This window comes from Mustela nigripes, chromosome 2 (assembly GCF_022355385.1).
Source record: "Mustela nigripes isolate SB6536 chromosome 2, MUSNIG.SB6536, whole genome shotgun sequence".
In the NCBI taxonomy this organism is placed as follows: domain Eukaryota; kingdom Metazoa; phylum Chordata; class Mammalia; order Carnivora; family Mustelidae; genus Mustela; species Mustela nigripes.
In genome coordinates, this window is record NC_081558.1 from 172271325 (window position 1) to 172295279 (window position 23955).

Below are 23955 nucleotides of genomic sequence, written 5' to 3' on the forward strand. Positions count from 1 at the left end.
AATATGTCTCTACTGTAATTCCTTCCATGAAAGTCTCAAGATAAAGGTTACATATTCAGAAGAGTTTGAAAACACTTATTAATACACAGGGTCTTGCATCATTTTCACAATTCCATATGGCCCTTTTAGATGATTGATCTTTCCTTCTGTGCCAAATCTTCAGGTTTGCCTACTTATGTTTTATTATTACTATCATTAATCAAAATGTCTTTTCTAGATGTTTATATCTTTGAAGCCAGTGACTTCTTACTTGTTTACTTAGTTTTAGCCTCTAGTGCAGTATACATATAATAAGTGCTCAGGTAGACAGTATTCTAAGATGACCCCCAGTGCCTCACTGTTATGTAATTTCTTTTCCTTTAGTGTGGATGAATCTATGAATATAATGAGATAGGATTCCTTTGATTATGTTACATTATATAGCAAAAGGGATTTCTGAAGATGTAATTTAGATTACTAAGTTTAATGACATTTAAATACTGCAGATTTTGCTATTAGTTACTAAAAATTTTACAGATGTACTTAAGGTTTGCTGAATTGGGATTAATAAAAACAGAGATGATCTGGATGGGCCTGACCTAGTCACATAAGCACTGTAAATTTGAATTTAGAGGTCAGAGATAGAAGTTAGAAACTAGAAGCAGGAGAGACTTATTTTTCTGACCTTGAATGAGCAACTACCATGTTACAGAGAGGGCCATATATCAGGGAATGTTAAACATCTTCTGATCTTACAATCGCAAGAAATTAAGTTTTATATGAGGGTTGAAAATTTACATGTTTTATTCATGGACATAACCTCAGGGCCAACAATAGTGCCTGGTACATCATTTTCAGACTGACTTAATGACTTCTGGTACTTTAGTCTTCATATCTCTTACCCCCTTAACTAAAATAAGTCTTTAATGTGGATGCACATTAATCGATTCCTCTTGGAAATATTTATATTTATTGTTTTAGATCTATATTTAAAAGATATTCTTTACAATATGTAGCCATAAAAGTTAACTGAGAGTTCAATCAATGTTGAACACAGATCCTAATACATAATAATAGGTACAGTGTGAAGTAATGGAGGACATATTGACCACAGACGTGAAAATATGCATTCTAAGTTGAGCAGCATCACCTTAGGCAAATGATGCTACTTCTCTCTGCAGAAAACTCAAATAGTTCTCAAGCCATAGAACGAAATCAAAATTCCTACCGTAAGCCAAGAAGGGCTCCTGCCCTTGGCCCTGAACTCTAGAAGATCTCACTCTGGCCTTATGTTGTGCCCTTTCCCATGGGGCAATTGGTTTATGGGCCTAAAGGGATATACCCACCTGAAACTTATCTACCTTTGAGATCACATCCAAGATAGTGTTGGTGTTCTCTACAGTACATATTTCAGGGTCTCGTACCCAGGAAATATCTGGCAGTTCAAAGAAATAAACTTTTCTGAGCCTAGGTTTCTCATCTCTATTTCAATGGATGTCGATTTTAATGTTTTCACGATAAATAAATACTTCTCTTGATGACTGCAGATATGTAAGGCTGTTTGGTAGTATTCAGAACCATCACAGTAATGGTGGTCTTCCTCATTGGTGTGTAGTCTTCAATAATTATAAGGAATTACTTGTCTGAAACTGCTGTCAAACAAGCAATACCCCATTTATGCTGCCGTCATTTTCAGGATTGTTGGTAACCTGGGCACATATGCCCCAAATAACTTTGCCTCCTTGTGTCACAAGGCCCAACTCACTTATGTTCACCTCAATTACAGTACCTTTGGTAATAACACCCGAAGTTGTATATAGTAGGGATGAAGGATTCTTTTTTATGCCAAGAATTGGCAGGTAAAAAAGTTGGTTTCAATTCAAGATGTGTTACATGGGCCTTTTTGAAACATAAGCCCATTGGCCTAATGAATCTCTCATATTTAGGTGGTTTTCGAGTAACGCTGTCTCCAAGAAAGCAGACTTTAGTGACCATCCTCTTCCATGCTTGCTTTTTCCTCTTTCCGGTTTGAATAACTTTTAATAGTTCTGTTTCTCCTTGGGCCTGTGGGGTAAAGGAGCTTCCCATTTCCCTGCTTTCTCTTTTTGTCTTTTTTAATCATTTTGGAAAGTACTTTAGCTCGGGACTGTCCCTCCCTGTCCGGTAGATACTGAGGTACTGTTCCCTGTGGAGTCTTTTCATCATTCTTTTGTTTGGTGTTTCTCTTTTCATGCACCTTGATAGTCTTTTTCATTTGTATTTTCTCAGCATGGCACCGACCTGAGCTTTCAGATCAGTCATCTTTTTTGCCTTCTTTGAAGGCCCACGACCCTTTTGACCTTCTTTCTTTTTTTCTCATGGCAATCCGAACCACAGCCATAGTGCTTCCGGTGAACTCAATATATTCATTTTGTGGCACGGTGACGTTCACGAAGCCATAGGGTATACCTGCCAAGATGTGAACCTCCCAGACCTGCGAGCTGACTCCATGCAAGCCACCACAGGAAAGGGTTTCTCACCTCTAAAAAGTGGAGCCCTACAAAGATATGTAAGGTTTGTTCCAGGTCTACCATTTTACAGTACTGTATATGAAAATATTGTAAGATTTCAGTGAAGGTTTGTTCACTGATATGTAAGGTTTGTTCCAGGTCTACCATTTTACAGTACTGTATATGAAAATACTGTAAGATTTCAGTGAAGGTTTGTTCACTGATATGTAAGATTTGTTCCAGGTCTACCATTTTATAGTACTGTATATGAAAATATTGTAAGATTTCAGTGAACAGAAAAACAATATTGAAATGCATAATATAATAGACTCCTAGAAATCATTTAGACTAGAAAAGTAGAAATCAGTGTAGGAATTCTTTCTACAACATCCTGGAAAGATAATTACTCAGCCTAACTTGAAGATCTTCAGCAATAAAGAACTCACCATCTCGTAAGTCAGCATTTTACTTTGTCTTCCTTGAATTGTGAATAATCAAAGACTGTTTTTCCTTATATGGAACTTAATGCAAATATTCTTCTATCTAAACCAAACATTTCCAGTTTTGTGTTCCTATTGTGTTGCTATTGTGACTGTGTTCCAGACTCCTTCACTTTCTTGTGCTCCTGCACTGAGCACATTCCGATCTCTATTTTCACCTTCCAAACATGTGACTCGTATGAAGAGCAGTTAGGAATGCCTATCTGCTTTTTCATCTGTGAAAACATCCCGGTTTAACAGTTTTGCTGTGTTGTTATTTGTAAGAGTCACACACTATTGGCTTATATTGAGTTTAAGTCAAGTAAACCCACTAGCTTTTGTTCATAGCAATTGCTGTTATGGCAGGTGTCTCTTATCCTGTAAGATAATCTTGGAAACCAATAATATCTTGTTAGGTTCTCCCCAATATTTCAACCTGTCATAATATTTTTAAAACTTGATTCAGACATCCATCATATTAACCATCTTTGTGTTGGCTGCAGATGATAAAAAGGCCCTCTTGTCCTCATTTAAATTACTAGTAAAAGTGTTGTGCACAAGAGACCTAAGTATAAAACTTTGTAGCATGTCATCAGATCACCATTTTCCAAATTATATCCTTCATGATGCTAATTCCATGAGATGCTAAAAGGGAAAAAAAGGAAAAATTTACATGATTGGATAAGTTTGAGAGACACCACATACTACATACCCTTCTCGGGAAGTCTGCATATTATAAAGTGAGGACTCTTGGAGTGGTAATAAGTCTTGTTTAAGTTCAGTTAACCCAACATTTCCCAAGCTTATTTGTATAAGGATATCTGGGTGGTAGATGGTGTTTTAATTTGTTTTAACATCCTGCCATGTTCTTGGTTCACAGAGTACACTTTAAGATACTCTCTTACACCTCCAATAATATGCTTTAGAATTTTACCATGAAGGACCCAAATTAATAAGTATGTAGTTTCAAAGATTCATTTTATCCCTTGTGAGCTTTAAGGTAAGGACTTCCCCACTCTATTTACTATTAACTATGATTCCTTAAGGTTTGTGTGATTACAAATTGTTTTAATATTCTGGGTTATATTGCTCTCCCCTTTAATTTACTTGTCTTCATCTGTCTTGTGCTTTGTTTTCCTTTTCTCTGTTTCCTTTTTTTTTTCAGTTCAAAAATATTTTTTTTTAATATGAGAGTTAACAACAAACAATAATCAACAGTTTAGTCTTGGAGCACCTGGATGAGTCAGTAGGTTAAGTTTCTGCCTTTGGCTCAGGTCATGATTCCAGGGCTCTGGAATCGAGCCCTGCATCAGGCTCCCTGCTCCTTGGGGAGCCTGCTTCTCCCTCTCCCTCTGCCTGCCGCTCCTCCTTCTTGTGCTCTCGCTCTCTCTCTAATAAATAATTAAAATCTAAAAAAAAAATAGTTTAGTCTTGTACTAACATTACTCTGCCTCACCCAAGTGGATTTGGCTCTTCATGTTCTTCTCACACTGGTTTTTAATTCTAGATTCTTTTCCTTTTTTTTTTTTTTTTTTACTTCTACTCCATTTTGGACTTTGACTAGGAATCTTATGGGTTTATGACACTCCTATTTTCATTTTAGCTATACACTGTTTATTCTGTCTTTTGTGCATGTTTTTAGAAATATTATCTCATCCCAGATAGTACCTAAGGCTCTATTTTTTTGTTGTTGTTTTAAAAAATATAATTAATGTCTGTATTATCAAAATGCCATTGTTATTCTTCCATTTCTCTGAAGCAACCTTCCCTTTCAGAATCTCTGGACATGTGGTCATACCTAATTTGCCTTATATTTTTTGAGATGTACTTTCCTAAGGTCCTGGGTAGATGTTTGGCTGCCCCCCAGAATTCCTTCCACAGGTCTATTGGTCTATTTTTAAATCTAAGAACATTGTTCACATTCTCCAGAGTTACTATCACTCCCATTGAGTCAATCATGGTTTTTTGTTGTTGTTACAAAGAATTAAGTTCAAAGTAGCAGTTCTTCTTGCTTAGTTCTGGACTAATTGAGACTGAAATTATTGACAAAGCAATACAGAGTTAGGTAATACGGATTTCTTTATTAAATATATGAGTGACTACTATGTGACAAGCAAAGTTCTTGCTGGAGGAAATAAGGCACAGAATCAGACAGAGGGAGGATGCAGGGGGCATAGTAAATACAGATAATCTCACCTAATCATAGGTTACATAAATAAAATAAAATACCATAACACAATAGAAAGCTATGAGGTCAGGAAAGGCCTTGGTAAGGAAGTAACATTTGAGCTGAAATCTCAATGTTGAGAGAAAGCCTATAAAATATCTCTGGGCAGAAGAGCTCACACTGAGGAACAGCAATTACACTAGTCCTACAGTGGAGATATCCTTGGCCTATTCAAGAAAAACGAAGGCAAAGGGGCTGATCATATGGAATAAGGGGATAGAGTGGTAGGAAACAAAGTACAGAAAATCAGGAGGAGATGAAGAGGGAAACACATGTCAGATGGTGTCACCTGATAGACAAGCTAAGTCACGTAGGAATGACTGTGAGGTTTCAGTCAGGGTGGAAACATGATCTGGTTTATACTAAAAGAAAAAACAAAAACCCTCTCATTCCAGTGTGAAGAACAAGTGTGGGAATGACTGAACAAGATGAAAGTAGAGACAAACAAGAAACCTATTAGAGACTTCAAGAATAGGAAGCTGAGGCCCTTCTCACTGCCAGAGCTCAACCCTGTCATTTTTGTGATCTTAGATATGTTTCCCCTGATTGACTGGAAAATGTTTAGCATGTTTTCTAAACTAGATTATTATTTCATCTCTCTCTCTCTCTCTTTTTTTTTTCTCATTAACATGCTCTTCTTTCATCTGTGTCAAGACTTTTCACATAGTCAATGTTTCCTTGACATATAGTACCTCATTACCCCCATCTCAGAATTATTTTTTCTTTGAACCAGACTAATAGTTTAGATGTTCCATCTGTGTAAAAAAAAAAAAAGTTATAAATGATGCTGCTGGAGTTATTCCATGCAGAGTCCCACATTGGCTAGAATATGTTTTAAACCATGAGTCATGTAGCATGTTCTATTCATATTTTATACTTTGGAGGAATTCTCTGGAGTTTCCCAAAATTATTAAAATGTTCCCATTTTAATAGCTGTGTTTTGGATATGAGAAAGGAAAGAAACTAACTGTTACTGAAAGAAGTCTGGGGAACAAATAACGTATCTGGGTTCATTATTTAAATTCGCTAACCAGTTTGCTATAGCAAAATGCTTCAAGTGAATCATACAATTTTAGTAAGGAAACTGTTGTCACTAGGCAAAAGCACTTGCTTCAGATTAAACTCTGCTTTGAAGTAGCCAAAGCTATTCAGGTTTCCTGTGGACACATCAGGACCAGTTAAAGACCACTGTGCATAGTTCATACTGAATTTTAACAAAGAGTACAGTTCTTTTGTGCTTATTTGACTCTAGAGACCAGCCAAAAAATAAGCAGGGGCCATGTTCATTTGCTTTTCTCTGCTGTCTCTGGCTCCAAGATCATAGTATAAGTAAGTCTTGCCTGCAACCAATTGCTTTAATTTCTCACCAGAGATTATTGCTGCTATTGCTAGATGAAGGCAGTGATAATTTTCCAAACTGCCTGGGATGGTTTTACTGGATGGAATTTCACAGCTATAATGGGAAAGAGAAGAAAGCATTCTCTGCTGTTGCCAATAACATTTAAAAAAATAACTTTACATGTCAATAAAATAAGGAATCTTAAAATAGTCCTCTCAATGGTGTATCAGTAGAAGAATTAGTAGCACTGTTTCACCACAGGCATTTTTTTTTTTAATGTGCAAAACAGGGATTATGAACTCTCAGGATACAGCCCCAAAGTTTTCTTACAATACAGTTACTTATTACAGTTACTTATTTCTTATAATACAATTATAATATAGTTACCTGCAATACAGTAACAGTATAGCTCAAGAAATAAGACTGTTGATATGCTATTACAGTTTCTTTATGGTGGTTCTCTCATATTTCCCAACTCATCAGGAAATTGTGTATAACACAATAATAATAGTATTAAGATTTAGGTTCCATTTCAAGTTCTGTTAGGAGAAAGTTGTGAGAGCTTAGACAGGTCATATTATCTTTTTGGGACTCAGTTTCCTCATTTAGAAGGAAATCCTGTCACTTGTGACATGGATGGAAGTTGAAGATGCTATGCTAAGTGAAATGTCAGACAGAGAAAGACCAGCACTGTATGATCTCACTTATATGTGATTGCCAGGGGCTAGGTATGGAGGAAATGAGGAGATATTGGTCAAATGCTGCAGTCTTTCAGTTAAAAGGTAAGTTCTGGGGATCTAATGTACAGCAGGGTAACTATAATTAACAATATTGTATTGTATATTTGAAAGCAGCTGAGAGAGTAGATCTTAAGTATTCTTATCACACACACACACACACACACACGAATAACCATGTGAGGTGATGGATTAACCTTATTGTGACAATCATTTCACAATATACATATATCAAATCATCATGTTGTATATCTTAAATTACACAATGTTATTAGTCAATCATATTTCAATAAAGCTAGAAAAAATTTAAAATAACTAACATGAAGATGTTGGGTTAGAAAATAAGCCCAGGGGCAACTGGGTGGCTCAGTTGGTTAAGCTTTCCTTTCGGCTCATACTGGGATCAAGCCCAGGGAGTTTGCTTCTCTCTCTCTGCCCCTCCCCCTACTCATGCTCTCTCTTGTGCGTGCTCTCTCTCTCAAATAAATAAATAAAATCTTTTAAAAAAAAAAGAATAGAAGCCCAAATATCCCTTCCGTTCTGAAGTTATTTTCTTTTAGCAAGATTTTTCATTAAGACAAAAATATAATAAAAACAGTTTGGAATATTTTTTTTTTTTCCTAGCACAATAGAGCATGGAATGAAGACCTCAGATTCTACTGAGTTCCTTTATTTAAAATGAATTTGGTCCATTGTTTCATGTTTAGCTCTATTTCCTTATCTGACCAAAGTACTCATTGCTCTCTAGCATTCCAGCATGTCATGCATCAAAAGGTTTAGTGGGTGTGGGGAGGTGGGGGGAGATTATGAACATCTGGAAGAAGGAACAAGGATAGATGATTACTTGTAGCTCATGCAGGAAAAGTTAGATTTATATATTCCTTTGTGTTCAACCTTTCAGCTGTCATGAACCAACTCTAAACTAGAAAAAGAAAGGATGCTGCCTTTGAGTTTAGATTTAGGAAATGAAGTGCAGGTTGATACTTTGGTCTACATATTTTCCATTATATAATCATTACATATTCAGAAGGAGGTGAGCTTCTGAGAGTAGAACTGTGAAATTTATCAATGAGAAGGAAGAACAAACAATGATAGACAAAAACTTTGTTAACACCCAGGAGTTTGCTATATTAGCCAGTCTATTTATAGCAGCCAGCTTTAATTAATCATGTCACCTTTGCCATGTATTTATCTGATCATTTACATTTCAGTGTGACTTAGCTTTGATTAAACTCACATTATATGTAGGAAATCATGATTTTTCCCTCACTTCTTGGCTGGAAAATAATGCTCATTTAAAAAGTGAAGGGTACATAAAATTATTTATGTGTGATGGGATTGGTTGGGAAACAGATTACTTGGGTATGGTGTTAGTAGATCTATTCATAAAATGGCAATCACAGTTTTTCATATATTTCAATGAATTTTATACTGTAAAAGGACAAATAGAAGCTGGACTGATGTTTCAAAGTTTATGTTGGTAATTTCCTATACTGTCATGCTATCTTTTATATGTGAGTAGATGTGTGTATAAGTGTGTGTGTGTGTGTACATATATAGCTGGAAGTTAGGCAGAATCACTGAGATATAAGGTTGGGCTGTATACAGTTGCTTGTCATTATTCATCATAGTTATGTTCTATAAAGTAGCCACCCCTGACTTTGCGATTACTGAACCATCATTGCCAGGGGAAATACACTATAAGATTCCTTTAATCTTCTGGTTACAACATTTTCATCAACCAGTCAGTACATAAACTTGTTTAATAGGTGTTTAACATTTATTATGTATTTCTGTTTCATTAACATTGAATTCAAGCCAATTGTACTACTAGTTATGCTTGCACAGAGATTACCTAACAACATATTTTCCCCATAAGGCACATCACGGTATTCTTGCACTTTGAGACACATCACCATGATGCTTAGAGGTCATTTTAGACAACAAATCACCAACAAAAAGCACAAAATTATAAGAAATGTGACACTGCATTGACCATTGAGAAGACCCTTGTTTATAGTAGGAGAACTGAAACAAAAAGGCAGTGCTAACTTGTTCAGACTCAGTTGGGAGTGCATATCACATGTATGTCCACCAATGACTGTTACAGTGTTGTGACTATTGGTTTAGGGTTTACAAATAAATTTTAGTGAGTAGACAGATCTGCAAATGCAGAATCCATGGATAATGAGGATTGATTGTATGTATGCATCTCTATATATGGCAGAATCACTGAGATGTTAGGTAGGACATCTCAAGAGTCTGTTTGGGTGTAGGGAGCATAGAGGACACAGACCTATCATGTGACATTACAACTCAATCTTAATCAAGAAATACTGACGACCTTTGAATATGTGTTTATTCCAGTTATCTTTTGATGCCTAATAAATCTTCTAAAACTTAATAGCTCAAATAATATCAATAATTTATTTTGCTCATAAATGCAAAAATGTAAATTTTTGCTCATAAATTTTGCAAGGCTTGCTCCACTCATCTTTGCTCCACAAGGCATCTGTTGGAACCTGGATGACCCACTTGTAGGATGACTCCTTATGACCAGTAAGTTGGCACTGACTTTCACTTGGAACTCCACAGAGATGTGGGCCAGAACCTTCATTTATCTATTCCTAAGGGTTCTTGCATGAACCCTTAGGATTGGGCTTCCTCAGTGCATGTATATCAAGAGACAGGCCATGTAAGTTACCAATTTTTTGTGGCCTGGGGCTGGAAAATTGCACACTATAACTTCTGACATATTCTATTGTTCAAGTGGCCACAGAGCCCTGATTTAAAGGTAACAGACGTAGACCCTTGATGAAAGAGTGTCAAGAAAACTTTGGAACCATCTTTTAAAACCACTGCAATGCCACTGATATTACCATTAAGCCTAAACAACATGCCATTCTACCCTACTGACTATGATAATAGTAATTTCTTATGACCATATGAGTATTATCTTTCCCTTAATTATTTTCCTAGATCTGCTTATTATTATAATTTGTATAGCACATACCCAAATATCAAGTTGACTGAAAGTAAGCCTTGTAACAAGCCACCCCATCTCTCAAAAGTCATGGTGGATTTGGAAATACCTCCAGCTTGGCTAGAGACAGAGACATTGGAATCTAATTCAATGCAGACATGCTGCTTTTCTACAGAAATGTTGAGAGGGAAATAACTATGTTCTACCCTTTCACTACAGGACATATGAATTTAATGAAGGTTGTTGACACGCTCAAGTTCCAGATGAGTTACATAACCACAACCTATCCACTTTAAAAAATTAGTCTTGATATAAAGTTCCAGGCTACTCTACAGTAAGGGGAAGGAATGGGAGGTTGATAAACACTCCATTTAGAAAAAGCTTTGAGGTTTGAGAGAAATAACTCAGACTAAGTTCAAGATTAGAGGATATTAGTGGATAAATAAATTACAGAAGGAAAGAGAATCAGGGAAACAGAGCAAGCACTGATGAGAACTTAGACAAGTGAGACGAGAGAGAAAAACAAACAGAATTTTTTTTTAAAAAAACTTTGAAAATATTTAATTCTTGAAGATAATCTCATTATGTATTATGTATTACTACAGCTTTTCTTGTAGATGGGCACACTGAAGTGAAGTTAAGCAATTTCCTGAAGATTATTTAAATTAACAAGTGTTAGAATCCCAAGCTTAAAAAGGTGCAGAATGAGAAAAGCCATGAATATGAGAGGATTGGTTTCTACTTTGGAAAAGAAATCTTTTCTTTGTTTTAATGTAGTAGGGAAATAATACACCCAGGTATTGAGCAGAAGAGATCTATTTAGGATTAGCTTGGGAATTTGCCCCTTCATTGTGATCTTTAATTAATGAGGCACACTTCTGATCAGGGGGATATTTTGTTGGTTTAATTTCATTTAGAAAACATTAACATCCAATATACCTAAAAAGCATTCTCAAATAAGCTAAAGAATGCATGAGAAATTTGGAAATGATGGAGTGTCATTTATTATATTATTTTTTCAGCTCCTCCTATGTCAAACTGTTAGTACTCATGGTAAATGCTTGTCCAAGGCATCCTGTGACCCACAAGAGGAAAAGAGAAAGAGAACTAGATGCAAAATAGAAATTAGTCCCAAGTTACTCTCTAATAAGGTGAAAAATACATCCCTACTTTTCTGATGCCCATCATAGTAACTACTGTGAAGGGGTTCAAAATTGACAGAGGCAAACTGGTAGTAGAGGTAAAATTTTAAGAAGAGCTCTAGAGATATAGTCACTGGTCGAGAAAGATTTAGATTTAAAGAAAAATGAAGGGCTCTTTAAAACAAGCCTGGAAAACATGAAGACTTTGGAGTTGTGCTTGAGTTCAAGTCCCACCCTATGGTTGTCTGAGTCTACCTCAGGTAATTGAGTCTCAGTCGCAGTTTCTTCTGTAAATGTTGGCATTTAAGTATGCCTCACAGTGCTTGAGGTGAAGATTAAGTGACATAGTATTTGTAAAGCACCCGGCACCTAAGCCCTGATCAGATTTTATTTTACCCTAAAAACATATCTTGGCTGATTAATGCTGGCTTCTGAATAACAAATGTCCTGTTTTGGAGGCTTCCTCTCTACAACTATACTAGTTTCAATAGGAAACATTGATTTTCTTCTTAAATGTACAGCTTCCATGTGCGCTGGTCATTATAAGTGTGTGTGCATGGGGTATATACCATTTATAGTTTTCTCCCTGAGGTTTTCTTTAGGCTAGTTGAAATGGCACAGAATAACAAAAACAGATGTTGTATACTTGAAAAATGTGGCAACATTCTCCTTCTCTTATGTTAGACTGTCTTCACTTTAATTTACATAAGGAAATGCGTAAGCAAATTATAAAAGGGAATGCTTTGGAATTAGTTTCTGCACAATGGATTCCTTCGGTACATGGACATCTATGATGTAAAATCTCCTGGCTTTGTTTCAGAGGAAATATTATTGTTTAAAGGCTGTCATTTAGAATACAATTTAAAAATGTATTTTCAACAGCTATAAAATTATAGGCAGATTCTGAATGGAGAAATATAAAACAGACATGTGATGCTCATTTTTCACACAACTATGATAATCACTTAATTGATATTATATATGTGTCTTCATTTTTCTTTTTCTTCTTTCTTTTTTTTTTACTTTTGAACATCTCCTTCTCTGATTCATATCCTATTTATCATTATTATTCTAAATTTCCTTCTAAAAATCTTTCATTTTTAAATTATGAAAATAAGTGTCCAATATTTTCCTTAAAACAGGAATTCTTACATTTAATCATTTGTTTAACAAATAATTACCAGGGGCCAACTATGTGCCTCACACTTTGTCAAGTTCACTTCTTTTCTTTTCTTTTTGTTAAAAGATTTTATTTATTTATTTGAGAGAGAAAGAGAGTATGTATGTGTATGCATGTGTGGGGGTGGGGTGGGGTGGGCAGAGAAAAAGGGAAAAGCAGACTCCCCACTAAACAGGGACCCCAATGACATGGGGTTCAATCCCAGAACACTGGGATCATGACCTGAGTGGAAGAAAGATGCTTAACCTATTAAGCCACCCAGGCACCTGGAGTTCTTTGACTATGGTCGGCAAAATAAATAGGGTCCCTACCTACAAGGAACTTAAAAATATTGGTAGAAATAGAAATTATTGAAATAATTTCCAAATGTAATTGCATCTGTGATATGATATAAATAATAATTTCAGGGTGCTCTTGAGAGCGCAGCAAAAAGAAGAGATCTAATCAGTTGTTAAGAAACAGCTCTGAGTGGAGATGTGGAAGATGAAGGTAAGTTAATTGAGGAGACAAAGAAGAATATTCTAGACAGAGGTCTTGACATAAAATTATTATCATTTTCAAGAAAAATAATGCCCAACATGAAGTTAGAACTGTAGGGTTCTGATGAAAGGATTTGATCTTTACCCAGAAAACTAAAGGAAACTTTTGTAGAGTTTTTGAAAGGGAGTAAAATGAAGAGATTTGGATTTTTTTAATTGTTTAATTTTTTAATAAACATATAATGTATTAAAGATCTTTGTGTCCAAGGTGGGAAAGTAAAAGAAAATGGAGGAAACTCAGAATGAACTAAGGTGGATTTCAATTAGTGGTGATGGAGAGAAGTAGACAGATTGAAGACAGGGAAGGAAGAGAGTGTTTCTTTCATTTATTTTTCCCCATTGTTTTTCTTTTTCCTTTTTTTAAATTTATTTTCAGCATAACAGTATTTATTATTTTTTTCACCACACCCAGTGCTCCATGCAATCCGTGCCCTCTATAATACCCACCGCCTGGTACCCCAACTTCCCAACCCCCGCCACTTCAAACTCCTCAGATTGTTTTTCAGGGTCCATAGTCTCTCATGGTTCACCTCCCCTTCCAATTTCTCCCAACTCCCTTCTCCTCTCTAACTCCCCATGTCCTCCATGCTATTTGCTATGCTCCACAGATAAGTGAAACCATATGATAATTGACTATCTCTGCTTGATTTATTTCACTCAGCATAATCTCTTCCAGTCCCGTCCATGTTGCTACAAAAGCTGGGTATTCATCCTTTCTGATGGAGGTATAATACTCCATAGTGTATGGACCACATTTTCCTTATCCATTCGTCCACTGAAGGGCATCTTGGTTATTTCCACAGTTTGGCGACCATGGCCATTGCTGCTATAAACATTGGGGTACAGATGGCCCTTCTTTTTACGACATCTATATCTTGGGGTAAATACCAGTAGTGCAATTGCAGGGTCATAGGGGAGCTCTATTTTTAATTTCTTGAGGAATCTCCACACTGTTCTCCAAGAGGCTGCACCAGCTTGCATTCCTACCAACAGTGTAAGAGGGTTCCCCTTTCTCCACATCCCTTCCAACACATGTTGTTTCCTGTCTTGTTAATTTTGGCCATTCTAACTGGTGTAAGGTGATATCTCAGTGTTTTGTTTTGTTTTTTTAAGATTTTTATTTATTTATTTGACAGACAGAGATCACAAGCAGGCAGAGAGGCAGGCAGAGAGAGAGAGAGAGGAGGAAGCAGGCTCTCCACGGAGTAGACAGCCCGATGCGGGGCTCGATCCCAGGACCCTGGGATCATGACCTGAGCTGAAGGCAGAGGCTTTAACCCACTGAGCCACCCAGGTGCCCCTCTCAATATGGTTTTAATTTGTATCTCCCTGATGGCTAATGATGATGAACATTTTTTCATGTGTCTGATAGCCATTTGTATGTCTTCGTTGGAGATGTGTCTGTTCATATCTTCTGCCCATTTTTTTATATGATTGTCTGTTTTGTGTGTGTTGAGTTTGAGGAGTTCTTTATAGATCCTGGATATCAAACCTTTTGTCTGTACTGTCATTTGCAAATATCTTCTCCCATTCTGTGGGTTGCCTCTTTGTTTTGCTGACTGTTTCCTTTGCTGTGCAGAAGCTTTTGATTTTGATGAAGTCCCAAAAGTTTATTTTCGCTTTTGTTTCCTTTGCCTTTGGAGACATTTCTTGAAAGAAGTTGTTGTGGCTAATAGTGAAGAGATTACGGCCTATGTTCTCCTCTAGGATTCTGATGGATTCCTGTCTCACATTGAGGTCTTTTATCCATTTTGAGTTCATTTTTGTGTACGGTGTAAGAGACTGGTCGAGTTTCATTCTTCTAGATATAGCTGCCCAGTTTTCCCAGCACCATTTATTGAAGAGACTGTCTTTTTTCCACTGTATATTTTTTCCTGTTTTGTCGAAGATTATTTGACCTTAGAGTTGAGGGTCCATATCTGGGCTCTCTACTCTGTTCCACTGGTCTATGTATCTGTTTTTATGCCAGTACCATGCTGTCTTGGTGATCACAGCTTTGTAATAAAGTTTGAAATCAGGTAATGTGATGTCCCCAGTTTTATTTTTGTTTTTCAACATTTCCTTAGCGATTCGGGGTCTCTTCTGATTCCATACAAATTTTTGGATTATTTGCTCCAGCTCTTTGAAGAATACCGGTGGAATTTTGATCAGAATGGCATTAAAAATATAGATTGCTCTAGGCAGTAGAGACATTTTAACAATGTTTATTCTTCCGATCCAAGAGCATGGAATGGTCTTCCATCTTTTTGTGTCTTCTTCAATTTCTTTCATAAAATTGAAGTTCCTCCACAATTGAAATTATGTTCTGTAGTTCCTCGAGTACAGATCCTTTACCTCTTTGGTTAAGTATATTCCCAGGTATCTTATGGGTTTTGGTGCTATAGTAAATGGAATCAATTCTCTAATTTCCCTTTCTGTATTTTCATTGTTAGTGTATAAGAAAGCCACTGATTTCTGTACATTGACTTTGTATCCTACTACGTTGCTGAATTGCTGTATGAGTTCTAGTAGTTTGGGGGTGAAGTCTCTTGGGTTTTCCATATAAAGAATCATGTCATCTGCAGAGAGAGAGTTTAACTTCTTCATTGCCAGTTTGGATACCTTTTATTTCTCTTTGTTGTCTGATTGGTGTTGCCAGGACTTCTAATACTATGTTGAACAAGCAGAAAAAGCATTTGACAAAATCCAGCATCTGTTCCCGATTAAAACGCTTCAAAGTATAGGGATAGAGGGAACATTCCTGAACTTCATAAAATCTATCTATGAAAGACCCACAGCAAATAACATCCTCAATGGGAAAAAGCTTGCAGCCTTCCCGTTGAGATCAGGAACAAGACAAGGATGCCCACTCTCACCCATTGTTTTTCTTAATCTGCAGAGTCTACTGCCTTTTTCCTTCCTACCAGAGGCAATCATCCAAATTGTTTCACATGTATATTTTTGCTTCTTTATTGTCTTGCAAAGTATGAGATATTATTTTATGAGCATATATTTGTAATTCATATAAATACTATATTTTGGATTTTGTTTATTTTGAGATTAAATTCTGTTGCCATATGTATCTCACCATTATTTTACTTATTGACTGTATTTTTTAGTGGTATGTTTCCATTGTTCCTCTTAGATTCACATAGATTGCTTTTCACTTTCTACCACCCTAATAATGTTTCAAAGATAATCCAGTTACACATTCACTTATGAGAAAATTTGGCGGGGGGGGGGGGGGGGGAGTTACAATTCTTCTACTAATAATGAATTGGATTATTTCTTTATGAGATGTTAGCCTCTTGTATTTTCTCTTTCGAAAAATTTCCTGTTCATCTTGTACTCATTTTTCTTTTGAGATTGATGTCTTTTTCTTATTGATTGACTAGTGTTCCCTGTGTTGCCTATATATTAATCCTTTATTGTTCTCATTTTGTTACCTGTCTCTTCACTGAATTAACAGTCTTATCATTAGACATCTAACTTTTTTGGTATATGGTTCATAAATGTTTGGGGAAGAGTTTTGGGAAACAGAACATAGTTAACAATGTCCTATATTGCCAAGAGATAAAGTAAGGAGAGAGTTCAAGTAATCAGGTAGGGTGAAAGGTAGTGGTGCAGGCAAAAGGTAAAGGATATTGAATCTCAGTTTTCTAAAATGTAAAATAAGAACATTAATACTAGACCTATTTATATGTGTTTGTGAGTAACAAAATAATTTTATAAGCTAGAAAGATTTCCATAAACATTTGTAGGTTTTATGATAATTACTTTTAATATGTAGTCTGGATCTACTAATGCTCTTCAGATAATGTAAAGGCTAGGGTTAAATTTAAAAGGTACAAAACACAGGGTTTATGTGTGCTTTTATTTAATATTTAACTCTGCATAAAGTAGCACCTCAAAATTAAATTTGAAGTATAGTCCCAGTAACAGTATTAACTAGACAGTTTTGGAGAATATATGTGGTATTATGTTATAGAACATAGGTTCTATGGGTGTTCTTGCTCAGAAATCTGCAATTTACTGAATGACAACAATTTACAGAACTAGATTTATTTTTGAAAAATATGTTTCTGAAGCCAATGGTTTTATAAATTAAATTATCTAAAAGAAATTATAACTTAATTAATTTGAAAGAATGAAAATTGAAATTTCTTCTATAATTTGAGTAACAACAATGTTATTCACTTAGTAAACCCAGACTTTTCTAAGAAGTCAAACCCAATATTGCATATAGTGTGTTCCTGAAAAGAAAAAAACATCCATTTTTATACTGTAAAACCAGAGCAATATTTTACAAAGTGGATTCTGCAAAATACATTTTCTAAGCCACTGTTATGAGATTGAAAAAGTTTCTATGATCAAATGAGTTTAAAAAACATGTATACCTTTTTTTTTTTGCTATTTTGATTAAATGGACATTATTGAGACAAATGTTAATTTCTTTTGTATTCAATTATAATTAATATACAGTGTTATATTAGTATCAGATGTGCAATATAACAATTCAACAATTCTCCATATTTCTTAGTGCTCATCAATATAAGCATACTCCCCCCCCCAAAAAAAAATATATATATAAGCATACTCCCAATCCCCTACATTTATTTCACCCATCACCCTGCTTATCTCCCCTATGGTAGCCACTAGTTTTTTCTCTGTATTTGAGTCCATTTGTTTGTTTTATTCTTTCTTTGTTCCTTTGTTTGCTTCCTAAATTCTATATGTGAGTGAAATCATATGGTATTTGTGTCCAACTGACTTATTTCCTTTAATGTACACTTTAGGTTCATCTATGTTTTTGCAAATGTCAAGATATCATTATTTTTTATGGCTAAGTAATATTCCATTATATATTATATACCACATCTTTATTCATCCAATCTTCCACGGACATTTGGGTTACTTATATATTTTGCCTATTGTAAATAATGCTGCAATAAGCATAGGGTCGTATATAATATTTTTGAATTAGTGTTTTTGTTTTCTCTGGGTAAATACCTATTAATGGAATTACTGGATCATATGGTATTTCTATTTTTAATTTTTTCAGGAACCTCTATACTATTTTCCACAGTGGTTACACCAATTTTGCATTCCTACTAACAGTGCACAAGGGGGATTCTCCACATCCTCACCAACATTTGTTATTTCCTGTGTTTTTGTTCATTTCCATCTCTCTGCTAGTATTTTCTTACCTTTTTATGCCTTTCATTCACTTTTTCCACTATATCTTTTAACATATTAAAGAATTATTTTTTAAGTCCTTATCTGATAGTTCCAACATCCAGGTCATCTTTATGTTTGGTTCTGTTGACTATTTTATTGTTTAAAAATGAAGCATAATTTTTATGCTTGTTTATCTCATAATTTTTCATTGAATACTAAAGATGAAAATAAAGAGTGGACCCTTAGGTAAGTTATACTATGCCAGGAAATAGGAAAGCATCTTCTCTCTCAGGCCATCATGAGAGACCTTGGGTGTGATTCATTCTTTGCTTCTTCCTGCCTGGCTGCAGACCTGTGCTTTATATCAATAAAGGATTCTGGGAAGAACTGGGTATTCTGCCCTCCACCAGAAGCAGATCTCTTTTGACTATTATCAGTGCAGAGTGTTAATGGGCACAGCACATTTTTGGCCCTTCCCCCAGTATCACCTTTCCTGGGATGAGGTGAATGACAAAGTTACTTGCCCCTTCTCCAGAGGCCAATAATTTTTCCCTTGTTTTAAAGCAGGATCAAGTTGGGGGTTAAGTGAGGTTTTAAATTTTTTTCGTTGAGTTGGTTATTCAGCAATTTTATTATAATGCATTTAAATATGGCTTACTTTGGATTATCTCTCAAAGTTTACTGAACTTCTGAAATATGTAGATTAATGGATTTCATTAGTTTTGGAAAACTGTGAGCCATTATCCCTTCAAATATTATCTCTGTCCCATTGTCTCCTTCTGGAAATTCAATAATAAATTATGTTATACTTTTTCATTATGTCCATATATATTTTGGGGTTCTTTGTATTTATTCATTCTTGTTCTTTGTTCTTCAATCTGTATATTTTTATTGATCTGTTTTCAATTTATTAATCATGCTCTTTTGCTTTGTCTAACCTGATTGTTGTTGATTTAACCTAAACTTTATTTATTTTTTATTTCTAGAATTTTTTCTTTTTATTTATTCTATATCTCTGAGGAAATTTTCCATATCTTCATCTATTTCTCCATTTTCTTTTCTGTTCCTGAATGTATTAATCATAGGTGTTTGGGAGTTCATGTCAGTGAACTCTGATATCTGGATCACCTGTGTCTATTTCTGTCATCTATTCTCTTGGTTTTGGTTATAAGGCCCTCTATCTGTACATACCAAGAATTTTTTACTGATTTCCAAAAATCATATATAGAAAGTTATAGAGGTTTCAGATGATGCTTTTTTCTTTCAGAAAAAAATTACCATTTCCTCTGTTAGGCAGAGAGAGTAGGAACTAATCACTTTACTCCAAAGAGGATCAAATTCAGTGGATACTGGATGCAATTGTGGTAAAACTAAATCTGCCTATGTTAATTGTGCATAGCCCATTTAAGAATGTCCTGTTAACTGGACAATGCTTTCTGGTGTTTTCAACTGAGAGTCTGATCACTTGAGACTATTCTCACTAGATCTCCTTCCACAGTGGGTTCTTAATGCAAATAATTGTCTCTTTGGGCCATGAGTATCCGCAAATCTCTGCTCTGCTTTTCACAAGTGTTTTGTTTTAGCTCCTTTTGCTCTTTCTCCATGAAGCTTCAGAAATCAGCAAATGTTATGAGGGCAAAACTGAGTGCAAAATATCCTTCAAGCATTTAAAACTGTCACTCTAGTATGAGACTATAAAGATTCTGCAAGTTTCTGTTCTTTAATAGTGACTTTCTGCCAGGGCAAAGCTCAGATTCTCAATCTCTTGGTCACACCCAGATTGAAATGGGGCTCCATCAGAAAAAGCTGTTAGAGACTATCATTTATCTCTCCATAGTTCCTTCTTCCCAGGAATCTTAGCCACACCTAATGTCATTTTTCAGCAGATCTCTTGATGGTTTTAATCAGTTACTGTAAATAGTATCCAACTTTTCTTTTTGTCCTTAATGGAAACACTGAAAAATTATAAGGATGCCCTTTATATGCTACATATAATTAAATTGTATGCTAGATCATGATTTAAAGTCTATGAAGATATTTTAAGTGACATTTAAGAATACTAATTGGAATGAAGATTTATTTTTGCAGGATATTACTGCTAATACAAAAGACTTAGTCTACTGAAGTATTATATTCTATGTGTTACTAAATTGACACACCCACAGGTAATAACAGTTCATTAAAATCTACTTGAACCCTCCATGACCCTGTCATTCAATCAGGTTTTTGTCATCTAGCTATCATGTGGGAAAGGGTGGAGGGATCCCTCTAGGGTGGTATAAAATCCTTTTAAGGGTGGTTTCCTCTTAGGACAGGGACACCCTTATCCCTTCCTGCCTTTCTTCCAACTATCCTTTTACTTATACCAAAGTACACCATTTTCCAGTCTTGTTTTAATTTTTTTGAAAAACCATTTAATGTTCTTAGAATAATAAGATACAATACAGTTTGTTTCTTATGACATTCTTGTTGGGCTTGATTTCTTTCCTATGTACAACTCATCCCTAATTTTTTAATTTTTGGTTTATATTATCTTTCTGTTTTTCCAGATAGTTCCTCAAATGTCTTGAGATGAATTAGATTATGATACTACATTTATCCAGACCTTACCAATGTTCTTATTTTTGATAACATGATTGCTACATTTCTCTAATCTAAATGAGGGATGACAATGGATTTCATCTTGTATGACCATTCTAATCAAATCGGAAAAATACCTTAAGCTGTTTGAAAAGATTCTAAGGAGACATCCAAGCCAGTTTGAAAATGTACCAAGATAATTTAATGAGGTCTGTCATGCATTGGAAGGTAGAATAGTAATAGGCAATCTTGTTAGATCTTGAGTACTTAAAATTGGACACAAAGTTTAAAATCCACAAAAATTTGTAAATTAACTAACTGATTTTTACTAAAAACTCATAAACACAATAACTAAAAATTACTTCTGGTTTTATTAACAATTATTCTATTTGAAAAAGAATCATTTCATGTAAATAGCTTACTCTTTTGCCCTCAAGTCTAATTCATATTTATATTTTACTTTATATTCTTCTAAAAATTTTTTACTGATGTAATTGATTATATTTTGAAGTATAAATAACCGAAGTATAAATAATCAAAGTCTTCTGAAATATTATTATTAGTGTTCTACAACAAACTTATTTTTTTTTTTTAAGATTTTATTTATTTACTTGAGAGAGAGACAGTGAGAGAGAGCATGAACGAGGAGAAGGTCAGAGAGAGAAGCAGACTCCCCATGGAGCTGGGAGTCCGATGCGGGACTCGATCCCGGGACTCCAGGATCATGACCTGAGCCGAAGGCAGTCGTCCAACCAACTGAGCCACCCAGGCGTCCCCAAACTTATTTTTTTAAGACTTTATTTATTTATTTGACAGAAAGAGAACACAAGAAAGCACAAGCAAGGAGAGCAGCAGAGGGAGTGGGAGAAGCAGGCTCCCCACTGAGCAGGGTTAGGGACCCTGGGATCATGACCCTAGCTGAAGGCAGATGCTTAAACTACTGAGCTACCCAGGCACTTCAAAAACCTTATGTTTGACAAAGAATATAAATTAAGTTAGCTATAGAGAAAACTCTTATCCAAGGGGAGGTGTGTGGGAGGATGCGTTAAATAGGAAATGGGGATTAAGAAGCGGAAGTTAAGCTGTGTTGTGACTGTTCTTCGCTGCTTCCATGCCCTGCAGGCGTTATTGGGATTCTAGGAGTCAAGATGGCAGAGAAGTAGCAGGCTGAGACGACATCAGGTAGCAGGAGATCAGCTAGATAGCTTATCTAACCATTGTGAACACTTACAAATCCAACGGGAAATTGAAGAGAAGAAGAGCAACAATTCTAGAAACAGAAAATCAATTACTTTCTGAAAGGTAGGACCTGAGGATAAGTGAAGCCAAAGTGATGGGAAGATACACCGTGGGGGGAGGGGCCAGCTGCTGGCAAACAGCAGAGAAATGGAGCACAAAATCAGGACTTTTAAAAGTCTGCTCCATGGAGGGACATCACTCCAGAGGCTAAACCGGGGGGAAGCCCATGCGAGGGGCAGCATAACCCCAGGTCCCGCGAAGTCACAGAAGGTCTGGGGGTGTCTGAGTGTCACAGAGCTCACAGGTATTAGAATGGGGAAGCCAGCAACAGCGACAAAGCCAAGGAGTGAGCTCTTAACTCAGGCTTACCTTGAACCAGTCGCAGGATGGGTGAGCTCGGAGTGTGGCCAGAGGCCACAGACACAGAAGCAACCGGTCACTTTTCTCCAAGTGCGAGTGATTGAGTGCTTTCTCCCAAGCGCAGCCAGAGGCCAGGGAGACGGAGACAGTTGGGCGCTTTTCTCTGAGGGTGCACTGAGGAGCGGGACCCCAAGCTCTCGGCTCCTCCGGGCCGGAGATTGGGAGGCGGCCATCTTCATTCCCGTCCTCAAGAACTCTAGGAAAAATGCTCCCGAAACAAAAGCTTTCAAAAGCAAACCCCAGCGGTTTACTTAGCCCAGCCCCTGGTGAGAGCGGTGCAATTCCGCCTGAGGCAAAGACACTTGAAAATCACTACAACAGGCGCCTCCCCCAGAAGATCAACAAGAAACCCAGACAAGAGCAGCTTCACTCACCAAGGAAAACAGCAGAATTCCAGAGGAGGAGAAAGCAAATCTTATCTGGACAAAATGACAAGGTGGAAAAACTCACCACAGAAAAAGAGCAAGAGGCAGTACCGAAGTCTGGGAACCTAATCAATACAGACATTGGTAATATGACAGATCTAGAGTTCAGAATGACAATTCTCAAGGTTCTAGCTGGGCTCGAAAAAAGCATAGAAGATATTAGACAAACACTCTCCAGAGAGATAAAAGCCCTTTCTGGAGAAATAAAGAACTAAAATCTAACCAAGTTGAAATCAAAAAAGCTATTAATGAGTTGCAGTAAAAAATGGAAGCTCTTACTGCTAGGATAAATGAGACAGAAGAAAGAATTAGTGACATAGAAGACCAAATGACAGAGAATAAAGAAGCTGAGCAAAAGAGAGACAAACAAATACTGGACCATGAGGAGAGAATTCGAGAGATAAGTGACACCGCAAGACGACACAACATTAGAATAATTGGGATTTCAGGAGAAGAAGAAAGAGAGAGGAGATCAGAAGGTATATTGGAAAGTATTATTGTAGAGAATTTACCTAATATGGCAAAGGGAACAAACATCAAAATCCAGGAGATGCTAAGAATGCCCCTCAAAATCAATAAAAATAGGTCCACACCTCATCACCTGATAGTAAAATTTACAAGTCTTAGCGACAAAGAGAAAATCCTGAAAGCAGCCCGGGAAAAGAAGTCTGTAACATACAAGGGTAAAAACATTAGATTGGCAGCGGACCTATCCACAGAGACCTGGCAGGCCAGAAAGAACTGGCATGATATATTTAGAGCACTAAACGAGAAAAACATGCAGCCAAGAATAATATATCCAGCTAGGCTATCATTGAAAATAGAAGGAGAGATTAAAAGCTTCCAGGACAAACAAAAACTGAAAGAATTTGCAAACACCAAACCAGCTCTACAGGAAATATTGAAAGGGGTCCTCTAAGCAAAGAAAGACCCTAAAACTAGTAGATCAGAAAGAAACAGAGACCATATACAGTAACAGTCACCTTACAAGCAATACAATGGCATTGAATTCATATCTCTCAATAGTTACCCTGAATGTT

The 23955-nt window shown here is 36.2% G+C and overlaps 1 long non-coding RNA gene and 1 pseudogene across 1 annotated transcript in view; both read right to left on the minus strand.

Moving 5' to 3' along the window:
• Positions 1 to 22721, minus strand: part of LOC132010231 (uncharacterized) — an 85012-nt gene extending 62291 nt beyond the window's left edge. The window contains exon 1 of the long non-coding RNA XR_009402201.1: positions 22440 to 22721. This is a non-coding gene — a long non-coding RNA (uncharacterized LOC132010231). The remainder of the gene's footprint in view (positions 1 to 22439) is intronic.
• On the minus strand, positions 1635 to 9169 carry LOC132012561 (ribosome biogenesis protein NSA2 homolog; annotated as a pseudogene).
• Positions 22722 to 23955: the final 1234 nt, after the last annotated feature.